At 48.8% G+C, this 20,588-nt stretch overlaps 1 protein-coding gene across 1 annotated transcript in view; it reads left to right on the top strand.

Moving 5' to 3' along the window:
* The first annotated feature begins 3,679 nt into the window (after nucleotides 1–3,679).
* The window catches only part of ABCC4 (ATP binding cassette subfamily C member 4), a 235,906-nt gene continuing 218,997 nt past the window's right edge, over nucleotides 3,680–20,588 (top strand). The window contains exon 1 of the mRNA XM_023754706.1: nucleotides 3,680–3,865. The gene's annotated coding sequence lies outside the window, so the exon portion shown is untranslated. The remainder of the gene's footprint in view (nucleotides 3,866–20,588) is intronic.

The raw sequence follows: 20,588 nt of genomic DNA on the forward strand, positions 1-20,588 counted from the left end.
GTGCTGCTATAAGCATAGGGATACATATGTCCTTTCTGATTGGTGTTTCTGGTTTCTTGGGATATATTCCCAGAAGTGGGATCACTGGGTCGATTGGGAATTCCATTTTTAAAATTTTTGAGAAATCTCCATACTGTTTCCCACAGTGGCTGCACCAGTCTGCATTCCCACTAGCAGTGCACGAGGGTTCCTTTTTCTCCACATCCTCGCCGGCACTTGTTTGTTGATTTGTTGACCGTCCCATTTCAACCAGTGGGTTCTGGGCACTTTTCATGCACACTGACCGAGAAATGCTCACCTGTCCGAATTCAAATAACAGACTCAGAGACAGAAGTATGGAGAAAATTAGACGTTTAATACGTTCTGGAGAGTGGGTGTCCATCCGGTTGTACAGGCATACATGGAGTAGCAATCACAGTTTATTTATCCAGCCCCTCCTCCACTTCCTCATTGGCTGAGTACATGGGGTCACCTGTTTCCTCACACCTCGCCTAGGTCTTATGGTCTCACAGTAGGCCATTTAAAAACACTGGGCTGAGGCCTTTTCTAGTATCTCCACCTCCCCCTGTGTAGTTGCAGCAGGCTCGCCTCAGGGGAGTTTCCACCAAGGTGTTGGCTCTCATCCACAGTTCTTTGTTCTTATATCCTCCTCCCTCCTCCCTCCATTCTGTTTTCCCTGGGGAAATTCAGTAACCGGTTCCATTAAAAGTTGACTATGCTGGAGATGGATCTTAGAGGCCTATTTCCTACACTGACTATCCAGACCATGCTGGTCTCTGGAGCTAAGTCTCAATTGGGTTTCATCATTTACTAACTCTAAGACCTTGGACAAGTTTTAAAAAAATATATATTTTTATTGATTTCAGAGAGGAAGGAAGAGGGAGAGATAGAAACATCAATGATGAGAGAGAACCATTGATTGGCTGCCTCCTGCACACCTCACACTGGAGATACTGGAGATGAGCCTGAAACCCTGGCAGGTGTCCTTGACCGGAATCAAACCTGGGACCCTTCAGTCCATAAGCCAACACTGTATCCACTGAGCCAAACTGGCCAGGGCAGACCTTGGACAAGTTTTGTTCTTGAACCTCATCTTTCTCATCTGTAAAATAGGGATAATACCTTCTTGATTCAGGCATTATCACAGTTAAAAGTGAGGTAAGGCTCTAGCTGGTTTGGCTCAGTGGATAGAGCGTCGGCCTGCAGACTGAAGGGTCCTGGATTTGATTCCGGTCAAGGGCATATGCCTGGATTGTGAGATTGATCCCCAGTGAAGGATGTGCAGGAGACAGCCGATCAATGATTCTCTCTCATCATTGATGCTTCTATTTCTCTCTCCCTCTCCCTTCCTCTCTGAAATCAATCCTATATAATAAAAGGCTAATATGCAAATAAAAGGCTAATATGCAAATTGAGTGAATGGCAGAATGACTGGTCGCTATGACGTGCACTGACCACCAGGGAGCAGATGCTCAATGCAGGAGCTGCCCCGTGGTGGTCAGTGTGCTCCCACAGGGGAAGTGCGGCTCAGCCAGAAGCTGGGCTCACTGCTCTGCGGCCGTGCTAAGGACCCCCAAGGGGTCCCAGACTGCAAGGGGTGCAGGCCAGGCTGAGGGACTCCCCTCCCAGTGCAGGAATATCGTGTACCAGGCCTCTAGTAAAAAAAAAAAAAAAAAAAAAAAAATTATATATATATAAAAGTGAGGTAAGGACCCCAGAAGTGTGCACGACTGGTATTCGGAAACGTATGTACCACTTGCTACTCTTCACTAGGTTCTAAGACAGCAGTTCTCAACCTGTGGGTCGCGACCCCTTTGGGGGTCGAACGACCTTTTCATAGGGGCCTCCTAAAGACATTCGGAAAAAACCATTTGGCCATATCGGATATTTTACATTAACAATTTCATAAAAAGTGGCAAATTTTGGTTTTTGAAAGTGGCAACAAAAAAATATTTTTTTTGTTGGGGGGCCCCCCCCCAACAAGGGGGGGCCCCCAGCTTTAGGGAGGGTGGGAAACCCCCCTTTTCCTAAAAAGAGGGGGGGAAAAAAAATCCAAAAGGCTTTTTAACCTTAAAAAAAATTTTTGAACACCGGGAAAAAAGTTTTTTCCGGAGTTTTTTTTTGGCCCCAAATTGTAGACAATTGCCAGGAAGCAGAATCTCAACAGATTGAGATAGTGCTTCAGAGAATGGCAGTTTTGAGCATTGTTTTATACATCACAGTCAAAAGAGGAGACTTAAGTGGATTACATGAAATCCATTGGCAATAGATTAGGGAGACATGAGAAAGCAAAGACCTCTGGGATTGGATAAAAAGCAAAATGAGCCTAGCCGGAGTGGTTCAAGTGGCTGAGTCTCGATCTATGAATCAGGAAGTCACAGTTCAATTACCAGTCAGGGCACATGCCCGGGTTGCAGGCTCAATCCCCAGTGTGGGGTGTGCAGGAGGCAGCCAATCAATGATTTCCATCATTGATGTTTCTATATTTCCCTCTCCTTTCCTCTCTAAAATCAATAAAAATAAACTTAAAAAAGTAAAATGATGGACACAAGCTTCTTTTACACAGGTGGGTACAGATTAGTTAACAGTCAACAATTAACAGGATAACAGTAGCAATGAGGGAATTTGTGGTCTCCGCCCTGGTGCATTGATTGTGTCCTGTGGGGTTCAGAGGTGGGGGAGGGGAGAAAGGGGAAGTTACCTTGACTTTCCAAAGGTTTGTTATAGAAGATGCAAAAAGACAATAGGCTCAGTTAAGGTCAAAGTTGATCTTTGTCAGGGAAGACACTGGCCTAGGACATGACTACCCACCACAGACTTTTTAATTAAAAGAATTTTAATTTCAGACCATCCTTTGTGGTTACTTTAGGTCTCCGAGGTTGCAAGGCCACCACACAGGCCTTGCCTGAGCTTGTCAGGTTAGCATGTGACCCCCTTTTCACCCACAATGCACTCTCTCCCTCCCCACATTCCTTTCCCAATCTAAGAGGGCAGCAAAAAGCTCACAGAGGCCCTCAGCATAATGCAACACGTGAGATGACAGCACGCTTTCATCTTCCAAATTCTGAGTTCTTCTAATCTTGGTACCTTTGTTTAGGTGTTGCGGCTCTACAAAGGGAATCTGTGCTAAACCCTGCTGTTGTCCAGGTCAAATATTCACTCTCAGGTTGGAGGACCTCCCACAGCACCTTTGTTTGGTTCCAAAGAGGGCAGCTGGCAGCTTTCTGCAGGTCTTCCGAAACCGCAGCCGAGGGGGGCGTTTCTGAGCGGCGGGGGCGGGCAGAGCCGGCGCCTCCCTTCTCTACTTAGCTGGTGCCTGAGGTCGGAGCACAAACTCCGTAAAGTTTGCGACCAGGTTTGAGCACGTGGGCCGCTGGTACCGGGGCAAAGGGCCCGTGGTCCCTCTACCGTCTCCATCCAACAGCGCCCGGGCCTCGCCTCGCATCAGCGCGTGGCCCGGCAGCGTGGGCCCGGCCTCCCGCTCCTCGCGTGGACCCTTTGCCTCGCGGCTCCCGACTCCCGGCTCCAGGCGGGGGCGTTGGCGGCAGCGGCAGCGGCAGCCGCAGCGGCAGCCACAGCAGCGGCCCCGGCGCGGCCTGGGCGCTGGAGGCGGGGACGGGGCGGGCCGCCGGGCTCTCCTCCCGGAAGCGGGTGATTTCGCGGCTCCAGCCGAGCGGACCGGAGAGGCGGCCGGAGCTCCAGCATCCCTGCCGGCGGCTCGGGGAGCAGCGGGGACACACCGCCGCCGGAGCAGCGCCACCCGGCTCGCGGCCGCGCGGCCGCCAAGATGTTGCCGGTGTACACGGAGGTGAAGCCCAACCCGCTGCAGAACGCCAACCTCTGCTCGCGCGTGTTCTTCTGGTGAGCACCCCCCCGCGCCTGTCATCCCGCCGCCGCGTGCGCCCGGCTTTGGGGGTGGGGACGCGGTCTGAACCAGGGAGCGCTTTCCTTCTGGCTGCGATCGGGGCCGCCCCACGCCGGCCGCGTGCTCCCCGCCGGCACCCCGGCGAGCGGGGCGGGCGGGAGCAGGCCCCGGAGGGGGACCGGGAGCCCTGCTGGCGGGGCCGCTGGGGCTCCCTGCCGCGCCGCTCGCCGGGGAGGAGGAGGTAGCCCCGCGGGAGAACAGACTGGATCTCTCCAACCCGCCCACCGTACTCGGCTTCCCCCCTGAGGCTCAGGGATTTGCACTTCTGAACGAAAGCTGCACCCTTTTCTTTCTTTCTAAGCCAGCAGCTTATGAATAGCTTGCTTGGTCTCCCTGCAGCCGAAGCCAATTTAGTGCCCTGGACCATTGCCATCTCCCAACAGTGTCCCCACCTCTTCCGATATTCCTTACGTGCCGCCGAGTTCCAACTCCAGCGGCTCCCTCTGTGTCCTGGACCGTGTCTGTCTCTTCCCCTCGCTCTTTCTTCATGTCTGTTTCACACTGGGTGTCCTAGTACCTAGTTGTGGCAAATTTCCTGTGGGTTAAGAACGCTTTATTATTTATTTCATGAATGGAGACACTTGAACGCGGCTTTCTTTTGCCTGGGACACACAGCCATGACTGGAGCACGTCCTTGACCAGCCCCTTTCCTATTGCGAATATATCCACTTGCACCTTTGAGGTCTACAAAGGGGTAGGTTTTATAGGGATCTCTAGCCTCTAGGGAAGCAATTCAGGGTATTGATGCAGGTAGTTCTTCCCGGGACTCCTATGGTCCTAAAACCACTGAAAGGCCCTTGAGCTGGGTGGAAACACATCGGTGAAAGTCGGCCCACAGAGGTGATGCTCTTTAAGTTTTATATCTAGGAGCTGGTACTAGGAAGGAGGTGGGCCCTGAACCCTTGGACTTGAATCACATTTGGTTGATGGTTAGATCTTTTGTTTCTCGACCCTAACCCTCCTTTCACCTTTCCCACATATTCTAAGAGATTCCAAGGGGATCCTCCTGCACGGGCTTTGATTGCGGTGTATTCAGCATGTGTGGAACAGACCTTGGCTGTTTGGTGCCCTTCTCTACATGAAAGGGGAAGAAGGCTATGTCTGCTTATTATAAATTATAATGAAGGAGGCAAACATCTCCGTAACTTCAGGCAGGGCAAGGCGCTGTGGAAGCACTTCCTATTTGTGGATTTTGGAAATGTTTGTACGTGGAAATGGGAAGGTGGTGAGGACTTCTCATGAATGACTTGAGTAGGCATCCATTTCTGGTTTCCCTCCTGGAGGGGAAGGAGCAATTATCTGTTTTCCCCCTGAAGGCACTGAAGCAGAGAGGTTGAGTAAGTTGCCCAGGATCACATAGCTAGTACGTGGTGGAGCAGCATCCCAAACCAGGCAGTCTGGTGTCCTGGCCTGTGTTCCAAACCGCTGTGCTGAGCCACTTCTGTTGGCTCTTAAATCCATGGAGAAGGCCATTCTAAACTCACTGTTGTTCTTACAGACTGGAGTTGTGAGGTGGTTGGGCCACAGGAAACATCTGTTACCTTCCTTTAGGGCAACTGTTCTCAGAGTATGGCATCCACCTCTGCCTCATGCACATCACCAGGGAGCTTTGTTAGAAATGCAAGTTCTCCAGCACCCATTCCACAGCAATTCTGTAAAATTGGAAACTCTGGGGTTAGCGTTTACCTAAACTAGCACCCCAGGTAATTCTCATGGAAAGTTGAGACTGACTCTCTGTTTTAAGCCACTCCTCCATTGTCATTCCAGTATTATAGTTTAAAAAAGGGCAGGTGTTTGTGAAGTCAATTGTTGACCACAGTGGCCATCGTGTCTTGATTTACCTTCTGCAGTTTGAGGAATTTTAAAGTCTGGGGCACCTTAGTGATTTTCTTGTGTGCCCCTCTGGCTGCAGGCGTGAAAGCTGAAATGAGCCCAGCCAGGAGGAAGTGCTGCCTGGAGACAAGGCCCACCTTGAAGAGAACAACAACCAAGTTTTCAGCTTCTCCAATTTCACCTGCTTTCTAAACTTGTAAACTTGCAGCTACTTATCTTAAAGATACCAATAAGGAGCTCACTGACTTTTATGCAGATGACTTTACCAGGGTTTTGGTGTTTTCACAGCACATTTGGGCTTGGGATCTAAGAGGAATTGTACATTATTGGCTGTTGGTAATTGTGGATTTTCTAAAAGAATGTATGTTTTTCTATTTCTGCAAGAAATTCCAAAAAACCTACTAGAAGGTAACAACAACAAAAATTCCAAACTATAGAAAAAGAAGAAAGGGAAAGGATGACTTATTTCTATTTAGCCTAGTACAGGTGCTGATGTTTTGGCGGTCTCTTAAGTCTTCTCTTTAAACCTCTTTAAGCACACCTGTGGGTGCACACATCTTTTCTGTAAAACTGGTTTTGATCCTGATCCCTTAATTTCCTATGGTTAACATTTCTTTATGGCATTCATCTTCAAAATATGCTATTTAAAGTTTGTAGTTTATGCAGTCTTTCACTTTTGGTTGAACACAGTTTGTTTCTGTGTATGATGATGTAATGTACATCCATGTTCATATTTTTCGTGCATCTTTCCTTTTTTCTATATTTTTAAAAGTAGAGCAACTGGTGGAAAGCCAAATTGTTTTCTAACAGGATTTGACCAACTTATCAATGTGCTTAAACCACTCATTGTCAACTTTGAATACACAAATTATTTTTCTAGGTAGAAAGGTTAAAAATACTAGTTTTAATGTGAATTTATTTGAATTATAGTGGTGGAACTTTTTTTATGTCTGTTGACCCATTTATCCGTGTTTCTTTCAATTGTCTATGAACAGATTTTTTTCCTATAAGGCACTTATGTTTTGGCATAACTTGTGATAGGGCTTATAATATTTTTTTTCAGATTTTCATTTGTCTCTTAATTTAGTTCAGATATGTTAATATTTATATACCATTCATTAAACTAAGCTTTTGTAATGTTCTTAAAAATCTCAGCACCGTCTAAATCTCCATGAGCATTTTTAGTTTTCTTGCATCATTTCTAACAATAGAGGCACCTGGAACTTCTTTTACTGTTTGATATGAGATAGGCCCCGCTCTCCTTCCCCCGAAAACAGCTCATTTTCCCATCATGGTTTACTGACTAGTTCTTCCTCTTCCCTATTATTGGAAATAAGTGGCAACGCTTGTGAATTGTGTCTAGCTGGGCACTAGATTGCCCATTCCCCTGAGACTCCCTGGCGATAGCCCTCTCTCCTACTGGGCAACCTGTGCGTGAGTGTGTGCGTGCTCTGTGCTCTGTATTTTTCTGTCCACCCTTATCCCAGAGGTCAGCAGGTTGGGAGTAGCAAGGCAGGACCTGTTCCCAGAGATGGGGGTTTCGGAGGGCTTGGGCCAGATGCCTCGGGCAAACCAGAGTGGTTAAATGCTCCCTCCCCTGAAGCTGGCTCAGGAAAGCGAATGCTGCTGTGGAGACGGCCGCTGGAGTCAGGACACACTCTCTGGAGACTCTTCTCAGAGAAAGCTGATGACATGAGGGAGCAATGCAAATGGCTGAGTGCTAGGGTGGCTTAGAGAGGTTGGTTGTATTCAGCCCTCTATCTATTGATTGTGAATGCAGAGAAATGTTTAATTTTAAACTAGGATTTTTGCACCATTTTCAGAATACCTCTTATGTTAATCTTGCTCTTTATGAACAGTTGGAAATCCAAAGGTAGATGGAGGCTGGGGGAACTTTCCAGGGCTCGTTCTCTGGCCTTAGCCTGTTCCCCTTTCTTAAGGTTTAATTTGATGAGTTTTGGCAAACAAGAGGTAGAACATCCCAAAGGTGTACTGAAATTTACTACTAAGTCCCTACTAAGTCCCTGCAGTGATATAAACAGCGTAACAAATTTTATAAGTATCTCCTATGGGTTATTCTTTTTTAAAAAAATCAGATATGTTTTTATTGATTTCAGAGAGGAAGGGAGAGGGAAAGATAGGAACATCAATGATGAGAGAGAATCATTGACCGGCTGCCTCCTGCATAACCCCTACTGGGGTTGAGCCTGCATGTGCCCTGACTGGGAATCAAACTGGTGACCTCCTGGTTCATAGGTCGACGCTCAACCACTGAGCAATGAGCAATGCCAGTCGGGCTCCTATGGTTTCTTCTTTTTTTTTAAAGTCCTCACCCGATGATATTTTTCCCTTGATTTTTAGAGAGAGTGGAAGAGAGAGGAAAAGACAGAAATCAATGTGAGAGAAACACATGGATTGGTTGTCTCCCACAGTACCCTGACCAGAGCCCAGGCCAGGGAGGAGCCTGCAACCGAGGTGTGTGTCCTTGACGGGAATTGAACTGTGACCCTTTGGTCCGCAGGCCGATGCTCTATCCACTGGCCAAACCAGCTAGGGCCTGTGGTTTATTCTTTTTTTTCTTTCTTTTTTTAAAATATTTTTATTGATTTCAGAGAAGACGGGAGAGGGACAGAGAGATAGAAACATCAATGATGAGAGCGAATCATTGATTGGTTGCCTCTTGCACACCCCCCACTGGGGATCAAATCTGCAACCCAGGCATGTGCCCTTGACCAGACTCGAATCCAGAACCTTTCAGTCCTCAGGCCAACGCTCTATCCACTGAACCAAACCAGCTAGGGCTATTCTGTGTGTGTGTGTGTGTGTGTGTGTGTGTGTGTGTGTGTGTATGTCTTTGAGCCTTCATCCTAAGTCACACCTGCCACTTTTCAGTGGGACCTGAGAACGCTGTCCCTTTTATCAGGAGGATGCTTTTGTGGGTTTCCTCTTCGTGTGAGCTCCAAGCCCCTGCAGATATTTTGTGTCATTGTATTGGTGAATAGCTTAGAGCAGTGGTTCTCAACCTTCCTAATGTCACGACCCTTTGATACAGTTCCTCATGTTGTGGTGACCCCCAATTTCATTGTTACAAATTGAACATAATTAAAGCATAGTGATTAATCACAAAAACAATATGTAATTATATATGTGTTTTCCAATGGTCTTAGGCGACCCCTGTGAAAAGGTCATTCGACCCCCAAAGGGGTCGTGACCCACAGGTTGAGAACCGCTGGCTTAGAGGTAGATGCCAGTAGAGGCAGTGAGAAAGTCTGGGCTTTGGAACAGGTTGGATTCAGGTCTTATCTTCAGTGCTGCTAATTCTGTGTGGCTACGTGCAAGTGATCTCTGAGCCTTAAAATTGGAAGAATGGAGGTGATCGTAAATTAACTCCAGCCCAGAGTGAAGGCCTCGTATGGCCCCGGGGTTATCTGAAGACAGGAAGATAAGTGTTAGATCCATTTAAAGATTAATCCTTATGAGCTCTCTTTATCGGTATAGGTGTACCCTGTGTTGTTGTTTTTTTGAGCTTCCCTTTATTGCGCTTCCCAGATGTTGCATTTTTTTTTAATAAATTGAAGACAAGACCCTCTGCCAACAAAAAAGATTATGGCTCACTATCATAGCGGTTTGGAACCAAACCGGTAGTGTCTCTGGGTATACCTGTATTATGTACCTACGTAGAAATAACTGAAAATGGAAGTCAACTGAGGTTAAGCTTAATATTTTCTTCAGATATTAAAACTCATGTTTATCTACTTCAGCAGTATTCTCTGATGCTGTTAACACTTGGAGTGCGGGTGAATTTCCCGCCAAAATATAAGATGGCTCTGTCTTTTGGTTTTGTTCCATCCACCAAAAGGGTGGATTACAAACAAATATTTGGTAATACGCAGTTACAATCGGCCCGAGTTTACACGTTTCCCGCACTCCACCGCAAATCTATATGAACCGAGTTAAAGACGGCTCCCGCGGAGTACGCGCAATTCACGCGAGCCAACTTAACTCGTTTCCCGCACTCCAAGTGTTAATGCAGGCGCAGACCTGTTTCCATCCCCCCCAGATCATCCTGGTTGTGGCAGGTCTGGGTGGGATGTGTGGAATCTGTGTTGTAAGTTACTTAAGGGCACTTAGGCTGACAGGTAGTCCTCAGAGATGGATCTGTTTAGATAACAATGCTGATAATCATTAACATCTTTTGAATAATGTTTCCTCTGGGCTCAGAAATTTGCTCACTGTTTTACATTTATTGTCTCAGTGAATCCTCAAGCAATCTTATGAGCCAGGCATCTTGTGAAATACTTAGTTCATAAATGAGGAAATCCAGGTCTAGAGAGGCTGGGCAAGTAGTCAGGAGCCACATACTTAGGCAATCACAAGGTCCGGCTGGGATTCCACGCATATCCTGAGCACACATGGAAGCCAGCAGTGTAAATGCTGGTTGATCGAACAAAAAAGTGAATATGCTGACTTTTATCCAGGAGACATTTAAAAGTCATGTCAGTGAATGGATATGCTCTTTGCATGCATCTGAAGAATGCTTTCCTGTGTTTATTATGCTGCCTTCTGAATTGCCTTGTGGGATTTTAGCATCACTATCCACCCAGTTCTTAGGATGTGAACCTGTCAGTTCCTCTTCACCCTCATCTGCTGACATCAAATCCTATTGATTCAACTTCAAACATGCCCCTGCTCCCACCTCCGCTTACCCTGTTGGATTCCCTTCCTTTCAGTGGGTCTTACTGCTACCGGTCTTTCTCTTAAAAGTCCGTGCCATCCTCCTGCTTAAAAACTTCTTGCTACACTCAAGAGTAAATCTCTAAGCGGCATTCAGGATCCTGCAGAATTTGCTCTCCGAGCCTCATCTTCCATCATTCCTCACACAATTGGACCTTTCTGATGAGGTGAGGCAGATCTTGTAACTGTTCTGCCTTTTCAGGGCCATTATGTTAGGGGTAGAAGTAGAATACTGGGGACTAGCTATATTAAAAGAAATAGTAATGGTGCTCCGTTAACCTTGATTGTTTTGTTCTTATTACATTCTAACCTGGCTGGGATTTGTGTGCCCTGGGACCTGGGAGTCAACCTTGGACCTGGGAGTCAACCTTGAATGAGGTCCACTCTCATTGAGAACTAACTGCCTGTTATCATGGAAAGATTAACAACCTGTTTGCCCAAACAATGGAGTCCACCTCAGCCCACATTGCCTACTTCCCCGTGCCTGCAGTACCCATTTTGCATACCCATTCTTATTCCTTTTGCCTTTTCCCCCATGTAATCTTTCTTTTTTAAAGCTTTATTTTTTAGTTAATCCTTATTCAAGGATATTTTTCCATTGATTTTTTTAGAGAGAGTAGGAGAGGGAGAGACAGAGAAACATCACTTTGTTGCCTCCTGCAACCAAGGTACATGCCCTTGACCGGAATCGAACCCGGGACCCTTCAGTCCCCAGGCTGACACTCTATCTACTGTGCCAAACCAGCCAGGGCTTCCCATGTAATCTTTATCCTACCCAATATAAGCAGCTGGCTTAATGGGGTGCGGGGGGTTGCAGAGAGATTTTTGTGGATGACCTGCTGCTTTCTCATATTGCGGGCAATACTGGAAAATAAAATGCTCATATATGATTCAACCCTGTCTCTGCTTAATTGGCTCAAGTGGTGACAGGCAGCCTTAACCCATTCAGTCCCTCCTTTCATGGGACTTAAATTCTAGTGCAGCGGTCGCCAACCAGTGGTCTGTGGACCATTGGTGGTCCGCGAGGTCCGAAAGGTTGGTGACCGCTGTTCTAGTGAAGAAACATTAAACAAGCCTGGCCAGCGTGGCTCAATGGTTGAGTGTTGACCCATGAACCAGGAGGTCACGGTTTGATTCCCAATCAAGGCACATGCCCAGGTTTTGGCTAGATCCCCAGTAGGGGGCGTGTGGGAAGCAGCTGATCAGTGATTCTCATTGATGTGTCTATATTTCTCCCTCTCCCTTCCTCTCTGAAATCAATAAAAATATATTAAAAGAAACACTAAATAAAATGAATAGGTAAATTGTAGTATGTCAGTTATGAGTTATAAGGAGAAGAAATAAGGCAGGGAAAGGGTGAGGAGTGAGTGTATGTACTGGGAAGGGAGATGGCAGTTGTAGGCAGGGTGGCCAGCGAGAGCTTCACAGAGAAGGTGAGCAAGAAGGTGGGGGGATGGCCAATGCAAGAAGAGATTTTGAGGACCTTGTTGGCCAAGTGGGACCACTTTTCAGAAGAGAGGTAACATAGTCTGCTAAGGATTTAGTAAGATCAGTCTGGTAGCTATATGGAGACTGGACTAAAGTAAGGAAAATCATGAGCACATAGATGCAGGGAGACTGGCAGGAGATTTCACAGCAGTTCAGGCAACTGATGATAGTGGCTTTGACCAGGATGGTAGGAGGGCAGTGGTGAGTAATAGGATATAGAGAAGAAGAGCTTATTTGAAGGTGAAGCTGAGCGTCTTTGGTGCTAGACAGAGTGTGGGACTTGAGAAGAGAGTCCAAGTTGTCTCCATGGGTTTGGCCTGAGCAAACCCCGGGAAGGAGGGAGTCACTGTTAGATGAGATGCTGAAGCCTGTAGGAGGAACGGGTTGGAGAAGTCCAGGAGTTTGGTTTTGACCACATTGAGTTTGAGATGCCTGCTACACATTCAAGGGAAGAGGTTGAGTAGGCAATTGGTCATGAATCGGCAGGCAAGAAGTCTGCGCTGGAAATAAAATTTGGGCATCAGCAGCCATGTGTACAGTGGAGATATTTTGGACACACAGTCAACTGACCTCACTGTGTGTGGGGTGTATCCCCAAACTACTCTTTTTTCCCTATTTAAGTTCATTTTGTTGATGTCAAAGTTTAGCGTCTCATTGTTGCCTATTGAAAGTTATTTGAGTGCTTTTGTAGTCTGGCCACTAGGAAGGGCAGGTCCTGGAGCTGTCTTCTAAGTTGTGGCTGATCTGCTAATGAACCCAGTGGGCAGTAGATTAATTTGTCTACAGGTGTTGGGAGAGGTCGTGCCATCTGTCTTATGGGAGTCCAGAGGTGTTTGTATCTATTGGGCAGTCATTCTGAAACTCTACAAAAAAAATTGAGGTCAGTTTGGCATGATTTCCTCTTAATGAACACAAGCTGGCTCTTGGTGCCGTCTTTCCTAAATATACTCACAAACTGCCTCCTTCAAGCAATTGACGGGTATGATTTCTTATAAGCTTGCTAGCTCTATTTTGTCTTAAGTTCTAATTAGTTAATACACAGAAGTTTCTCAGCCTTCACTATGATTGAATTTTACTTGGGCTGCCCTAAAATTCGAGCGCCTGATTCCTTCATACACCAGTTTGAATCATCTCTGGGAGTAGAGTGCCGGCATCAGTATTTATTTATTTATTTCATTTTTAAAAAATATATTTTTATTGATTTCAGAGAGGAAGGGAGAGGGAGAGAGAGAAACATCAATGAGAGAGAATCTGATCAGCTGCCTCCTATATGCCCCCTATGGGGATCCAGCCCGCAACCCAGGCATGTGCCCTTGACTGTAATTGAACCCAGGACCCTTCAGTCCGCAGGCTAATGCTCTATCCACTAAGCCACACCAGCTAGGGCTGGCATCAGCATTTTTAAAAGGTTTCCTATGCAATGCACAATGAAGACTAAGAACCCTGAATAAAAATGAAACACATTTCTGTGCATATTTCCATTTTTCTGGCCAAGGTTCTGAACTGTCCTTATCCCCTTTTCTGATCACTCTCCAAGGATAAGCACAGTGGGGCTTACTCATCCCTATTGTCCAGTGGGGCTTACTCATCCCTATTGTCCTGTGCAGATATCTTAAAGATACCGGGTCCTGGGGTCCTGTGGTCACCTCTGTGGCAGCTGGCATTGTCCTCGTTTTACCCAGTAGGACATGGAGCTCTGGATTGAGTCAGGTCTGACAAATTACAGAGCATGAGCTTCGGCCTCCATGTCACTGTTTTATGTCCTATCCTGGTCAGACAAGGATGCCTAGATTCATTGAGTTTATGAGGGTAACTGAGTGGAAATCTCACACTTGTCAATTAAAAGCTCGTGAATATAAAATGGCTCACCTAATAAACTGCTTTTATTTGCAGACTTTTATTAGTGTGTTTTATTGGCCAAGATGTGACAGATTATGTCATAAACCCAATTGGCTACTTCTTTTAATGTCTCCTGTTGAAGGGTTCTTCAGCTAGGCAGTGTCCAGTAGGTCCTTGGGTTACGTCGGAGATCCGTTCCTACGGTGCAGTGTAACATGATTTTCGCTGTAAGTCGGAACCCACCTACGTCACTCACATGGAGCACATACACAGCAGGAATGAAGTGAAACTAAAAAAAATTTAAAAGAAAGATAACAATTCCTGACCTTTACATGTGGTAAATAAATAATAAAAAACATAAAGCACATATGTACATACGTCAAAATGACAGAACTTTTTTTTTTTGACATAAATGGGAGATGGCGACGTAACCACGAAATGACATACTTGGAGTCCTGCGTAACCCGAGGACTGCCTGTACACCCTTCTCCCCTTCCTCCCCTTCCTCTCTTTCCTCTCCTTCCCTTATCTTTTTTGATGGTATGAGAGGTGTCTGTCCTGTTTTAAATTGGTAAAAGGGAGATTTATCTGTGGCTTAGAACTTTAGGCTGGGCCTGGAGGGGTCTCATTGTCACAGAATCTGAAAGTGGCATTTACACGAATTTTGAGTATTCATTGAGCAACACAGTTTGCTCATCTGTAAAACAGATAATGCATTCTTAATGCATGTTACCTGGCATAGTACCTATAAGTGACTGCTACGTATTCGGCCCTCAGCAAATGGGTACAGTGGGGATTACTGCAAAATTCACTCTTTTATTATGTTTTTGTTTTAAATGATCAAGTGTTAAGTATTTATTCATGTGACTTTAAAAAAACACACACTAAATTGCCAGCTCTTTGAAGGCAGAAACCATTGTCTTTTACATCTTTATCTCTCAGCACCTAGCCGAGCATCTTGCACTTAATAGGTGTATTCAGGCATTTTGAGTTACTGCTTTAGTCTTTTCAGGTTCCTCTCAAAGCATGAGACCAGCTGGCACATTGGGGCTTATTCATCCCTGTGGGGACTCAGCAAATGATTGGGGAGGAAAGGGGCTTGCTTTGTGCAGGGATCATGGGGGTACTCCTCCTTGGACCCTTTTAGTAGCCCCTTTTCTAATTTGGAATTGCTGACACCTCTACTTCAGATAGGAGCAAGCTGGGTATTATGGAGAGAGCTTCAGACTGGAGCCAGAAGAGCCAAGTCCTAGTCCATGATCTTGCACTTGTTAGCTGTGACCGCAGGCGAGACACTTAACCCCTCTGGGCTTCAGTATCCTCTTCTACAAGTTGGGAAGATTAAACCTACTCATGGTGTATCCCAAAAATTATATTTTAAGTGTAAACAATGAATAAAGTTCTATGCACTTAATTTCCTCTCCCACTTAGAAACAAGCAGGGCAAGTCTGCAGGGCTTGATGAGGAAATAGTGCAATGTGTAACATCCATCTCTGATGAATGGAGAAGTGACCTGTTAGTAACCGTCCCACAGAAATTTAAAAAAAAACGAAAGCAGCAAAGAGAAGTATAATTCGTACCAAGAACAGGTCACTGTTGGTGGAAGCCCTTTGAAAATTGTAAGGTGATATTATTGTTAGGTTAGGTGGCTCAGGAGGCGGCGCAAGAAATAGAGAGTCCAGTGAATCAGAAAAGAAAGGAAAGGAAAAGGTTTATTCTGTGTCCCCGGGAGACCCACGTACCCCCAAAGACAGGGCACGTGGATTCACGCCAACATGGAGGGGGGCGCTTTTTTTATACTGCGGTTGGGTGAGGGGCGGGGACATGAGCTGAGGTATTCAGTTGAGGAGGCTTCAGCTGCAGGGGGGTCAGCAAGGTATTCAGGAATGAGTCAGTATCTGTGTGGGGGTATGTGGATTCAGGGAGAAGAAGCCGGTATCTGTGTCTGGCATGTTGATCTGTGAGAAATTCCAGGGGGAGTCCATTGTCTCATCACATGTCTGCATGTATCCGATCCTGGGCTCTCTCCGACCTAACATCCCGGCCTTTTGGTGATAAGGGACGGCGACTCTTTCTAGCTGCTTCCAGCTGAACATGGACGACGAGGGGAGGTGGTGGTTAAAGGCCAGGGTTAGGCAGAGGCAGGTCGGAGGGGAGCCGAGTGTGGGGATGGAGCAGGAGCTGATTCACAGTCACCCGTGACATCTCCGCGATCCGGGAGCAGATGAACTTGAGGAGGCAGGGGGCTAGGAGAAAAAAGACACAGATGAGAATCAGGGGCCCTATCATGGGTAGGACCCAGGTAGCTAAGGGGCTTTGGAACCAGCCAGAAGGAGAGTTGTCCTGGAAGTGTCGTGCATGTAGTTCTTCATTCAGCTTAGTCAGGGTCTGTACGTTTTGCTCCACTACTCCGGACTCGATGTAGTTAACAGCATTCTTCCTGAAGGAATATGCAGGTTCCTCCTCTTTCTGCAGTCAGAAGGTCTAAGGCGCGCTGGTTCTGTAGGGCTACTTGGGCTACTGATGTCACTTGCTGCTGTAGGGAGGCTAAAAGAGACAGTAGTAGACTCCAGGGCTAACTGGAGCTTGTCATTAAAGTCCTGAGCAATGACCAGACTGTTCCCGAGGCCCCCCCCCCCCCCCCCTCCCGTGAGGCCTACTGAGGCAGTGATACTCACCCCTAACATGACCGGGAGGAAGACAGCCCGGCGGGTCCGGGGGTGGGATGGAGGGAGCAGCCAGGCGAGCTCCGACTCTCCATACAAGGTTAGTTCGTTTGGAACTACCGTGACCATGAAGCAAGGCCCAGGGTCAGAGGAGTTCATGCAGTTGCTTAAGGTGCCGTTGCACCAAAAGAAGGTACCTGGGCTGGCCTTGGTGAGACTGGATGCGGTGTGGTTTCAGGTACAGTTCTAAATGACTTGTCCCCCAGTTACCGGATTACTGGTCTGGTAGCATATCTGTGGGGGCAGGGTGGGCTCTGGAGTTTCGGGTTCCCAAAGGGGAATGCCAGCCACGGGAGGCTGACATTCACCTTTCCCTTGGGTTCTTGAAGAAGTCATGAGTGGGACGGCAGCCAGCAAAGACCTGTCTGGGTTTCGCTGCCAGGTGACTTGTTTGCCGTTCTGGTAGTAGGTTTCAGGGACCTTGAACCTCCACACAAGAGGGTGGGGGTGTGTGTAGGTTGCTCAGGGCCTGGAGGAGAAGGAGGAGGGGAGGGCGGTTAAGGCAGACGTTAGTGGGGCCCAATACATCACATTTATAGAAGTGTTGCTGCTCCGGGGTCCTCTTGAGTCTGGAGAGGCGGTGCCAGGACAGGTCTCTGGAGAGGCGGTGCCAGGACAGGTCTCTGGAGAGGCGGTGCCAGGACAGGTCGTCAAGCTGGGGTCGCCAAGCAGCTTGGCCACGGTGGGGGCTGTGAGGATTACAGTGTGACGTCCCGTCCACCTAGGCTCCAAGGCTTGTGGATGTAGGTTCTTAAGGAGGACCGAGTCACCAGGGTGAAGGGCTGGTCCTGGGGGTCCTGGGAGTCCTGGTCGGTCGGCTCTGGCTTGGGCAGAAACCTGTTCTCGTGTTCTCGGAGCAATTGCCTGATTAAGGACAGATATGGGAGATACGTACCCAGGGGAGGGGGATCAGTAAGGAGACAGTGGTTGAGCAAGAAGGGTCAAAAGGGCTCAGGAAAGTGGGGCTCCTTGGTGTAGCCCGGACTTCTGGTCAAGGCCATGGGCAGGAGGTCCGGTCCAGGAGCTGCGAATTTCTAAAGAGAGTTTAGTTACATGGTCCAATAGGTTGGAATTGAGTGGCTATGATGAGGGTTCGAGCCAGTGACAGACGAATCCAGCAGGATGTAGAGGAGGGATTGATGTTAGAGAGTAGATGGAAAGTTGTGTTGATGAGTGTGGGCGTAGGAGTAGGTCCAGGGTTTGTAAGTAGAGAGTGACACTAGAGGATTTCCCATCCCAGACAGTAGAATTGATGACTCCCTCATCATTCCGTATCTGTTTCCCCTGAAAATATGAAAAACCTGAGAAAAATTGGAGGGGCGCTTGCCAGGTAAGAGCCTGTGAGGAATGATGAGTCATCTGGTCCTGGATGGTGTCGGAGAATCTTCTTCAGGGATGGTGGGACGCACTCGGTGAGCCTGAGAGAGGTAGGTATTGCAGTGAAAGTGGGAGGAAATGTTAGAATGCGCTGCTATCCAAGGGAAAATGGAAGGAGCAGTGGAAGCCAGGGACCTGGAGGCTGGAGAAAAGGCGGGGAGGGGGAGGGAGCAGGTCGCGCAGCCTGTTCCCAGGCCTCTAGTCGCTTGGATTTTAAAACTGCTGCATTTTTCCTTTGGGAAGGGTGGAGAGGGATGGGTCAAGATCAGAGCAGTTTTCAGTTCAAAGGAGGAGACAGTGTGGAGGAGATAAAGAGATAAGGCATTCACAGCGGAGACTGAGAGACTGAGCTAGGCGGAGACTGAGCTAGGCTGACTATGGTCTGGGACAACTGGGCCCCATGACGGGACGCATGGCAGTGGGGAATCGGTGTCCCTGTAAAGGGGGCCAGGAGTGGAAGGAGCAGGGAGGCTGGAGGGCAGAGTGGCCGCTAGGATGGTGAGGATATCTCGTCCTAACAGGGGCACGGGGCATGAAGGCAGGACTAAAAACGAGTGGGTTATAGGGCTATGATGGAGGCAAGGAAGGGGTCCGGTGGCTAGAGGGCAGGTGGATTTGCCATCAATACCCATGACCAAGATCTTGGAAGGATAAAGGGGCCCTAAAAAGGAGGGCAGGACAGAGAAGGCAGCCCCCGTGTCAACCGGGAAGGTGACCTACTACCTTCATTGTGACCTGAGGCTCAGCAAGGGTGATTGGAGTCATCGAGGCTGGGCTTCTTCAGTCTTCAGCCAGTTTTAACATGGCCAGTGGTCATGGCCTGGAAGGGCGGCCCCCCCACGCTGAGGCGTAGAAGGCCCGCCACTTTTCCAGGGCAGTCACTCTTCCAGTGACCATTTTGACCGCACGCTGGGCAGGGCTTGCCTGGAGCCCGGGGCTGGGGACACTGCATTGCCCAGTGGCCTTCATTTCCACTTTTGAAGCATTCTCCGGTGGCGGCGTTCCTTTCATTGCACCCCCACCGCTCACAGCCCCCTTGGGGCCATGGCGGCTGCCATCGGTCTCAGGGCCACAACCAGGCGTGCCTGCAGGTCCACCTTCTGTCTAAGGCGGGCTTCCTGTTCAGATTCTGCCTGCTCCTCATGGGCATTAAGAACTTTCAAGGCCATTTTTCACTTGATCTCGGACCTGGGTTTGAGGACTAAGAAAGACCTTAAAGGTCGGGTTTAGAGAGTGGGGGCATAGATTCAGCTATGCCCTCAGTCCCCGCTGCTTCCCTCAGGGGTAGAATGGGCGCAGAAATGGAAGAGGCTGTTCTGGAGCTAAGGTTCTCAGGATTTGGGCTCTAGGGGAGAAGGAAGCTGCTTGTTAAAAGGGTCTGAAGAGAGCCCAGCTGCAACCTCTCACAAAGGGAACTGGCCGGCCACCTGTGAATTTAAAGTGCTGGCAGTCATGGGGGCAGAGATTCAGCGGAGCCCACAGTGGAAGGCGGGCAGTTAGAACTTAGAGAGGGTACTGCGTGGGGTACAGGTTACTAAGGCAGGCCTGTAAGGGGAGGGGAGAGCGCAGGAGAGGTGGCCTGGGTGGGCGTGGGAGAGGCACTGGAATTCTTTGATGGATGCAGTGTGGTCGTCGAGGACACCAGCTGCTTCTCAATCGTGGTTAAAAGTCACAACCTCCCAGGGGCGGGGCAGAACGAAGGAGGGACAGAAGGAATGTTGAGCCTGAGGACGGATGCGTGTGTGCCAACTGGGGAATGAAGGCAGGGTCGGGGCGGCTATGGCGTTAGCGGCTGTGGCAGTGCGAGGAAGGACGGACTGCGCGGCAGCGGAACGGGGCACAGTGCGCACGGCGGCAGCGGCGTGCAGGGGCGTGGGGTTGTAAAAGGCAGTTTGAGTTCGGCCGCAGCGGGGCGGGCAGAAGAGGGGAGGCGGGATCAGGAGGCGGTGGAGAAGGCATGGCTGGAGGAGAGTCCAGCAGGGAGGGAGGAGGAGAGAGTGTGGACGGACAGGGGCTTATGCCGATGGGAGAGAGGGCGGCTTTCGCTAGGGGAATTTGCGGTGGTCTCTGGTGAAGGGGAATGGGAGAACACGGAGACAACGATGATGATGGTGACGGCGCCGGCGCCGCCACCCACACACAGCACATCAACCCACTCCCACACACATACACCACACACACCGCGGGCTCGGTGGTGCACGGTGGGGGAAGCGCAGGGACAGCCCGGAGGGAGGAGGATGGACAGAGCGAGGAGAGATGGCGGAAGGAACTTTGGGGGAGGGACGGGGAACGCAGAGAGATGGAGAGAGGCTGAGAGAGAGACTGAGAGAGAGACTTGGACACATTTCCCAGTTTGCTGGCAGAAATTACTGAGATCGGTGCGACGGTAAAGTCAGGGTCCCGTTTTCAGACTGAGGCCATGCTACGTTACAGAAAAAGGACGCAGGTCCGGGACAGGCCCCGTGTTTAGCCAGATCGGCGAGCCGGCACCCTAGAGGTGTGCTCAGGTCAGGTTTGGAATTTGGATTCCCCGTGCTCGATACCCGTGGCCTGTAGCGGGGCTAAAGGCTGGCATCCCAGCAGTTTAACCCACGCTACGGACGGACGGACGGACGGAGGGACCGTGGGTGGGGCAGAGACGTCTCCCCTGCCTTCCCAGGTCTGAA

This window comes from Myotis lucifugus, unplaced genomic scaffold (assembly GCF_000147115.1).
Source record: "Myotis lucifugus unplaced genomic scaffold, Myoluc2.0 scaffold_64, whole genome shotgun sequence".
NCBI lineage: Eukaryota > Metazoa > Chordata > Mammalia > Chiroptera > Vespertilionidae > Myotis > Myotis lucifugus.